The sequence below is a fragment of the Gavialis gangeticus genome, unplaced genomic scaffold, assembly GCF_001723915.1.
Source record: "Gavialis gangeticus isolate Ggan-Ray unplaced genomic scaffold, GavGan_comp1, whole genome shotgun sequence".
In the NCBI taxonomy this organism is placed as follows: domain Eukaryota; kingdom Metazoa; phylum Chordata; order Crocodylia; family Gavialidae; genus Gavialis; species Gavialis gangeticus.
This window is the reverse complement of record NW_017729025.1, coordinates 9,740,978-9,741,474: the sequence shown is the minus strand read 5'-3', so window position 1 is coordinate 9,741,474 and position 497 is coordinate 9,740,978. Positions and strand designations below refer to the sequence as shown.

Sequence of the window (497 nt, the reverse complement as noted above, 5' to 3'; positions counted from 1 at the left end):
GCGGGGGAGGGAGCCGCGAGCGGCTCATCTGGGGGCCATGGGGAGAGGGGATCGGCTCCTGCCACTGTGCGCACCCCAGGAAGGCATGGGGAGCATGTGCCTCCAGATCTGCGCGTGGGACAGGGCAGGCTGTGCTTGGAGCAGGTGGTGGCGGTGCTGGGGGTGGCTATGGGGGTGGGGCTGCAGCCACCCTAAAATTTGCTGTAGCGGCTCTCCTCCCCCATACACTTCCTTCCCAGCGCCACCGTCTGTCCCGAGCACAGCTTGGCCCAGCCCTTGCCGGGAAGAGCCCAGCACCACCCCAGTCCCAGCCCACAGTGGCAGCTAGCTCTTGCCCCACGTAGATCTGGGGGCACATGCTCCCCCCATGTCCTCCTGGAGTGCATGCAGCGGTGGGAGCTGCCCCCCTCCCTCCGTGCGCCCTCTGAACAAGCTGCTTGCGACTCCATCCCACACCCCGCTCCGTCTGTGCAGCGCCTGCCTCTGCACCAGCCCCA

The 497-nt window shown here is 67.8% G+C and overlaps 1 protein-coding gene across 1 annotated transcript in view; it reads left to right on the top strand.

Moving 5' to 3' along the window:
- Positions 1-497, top strand: part of MNAT1 (MNAT1, CDK activating kinase assembly factor) — a 215,422-nt gene that overhangs the window by 47,353 nt on the left and 167,572 nt on the right. The gene's annotated exons all lie outside the window — the stretch shown is intronic.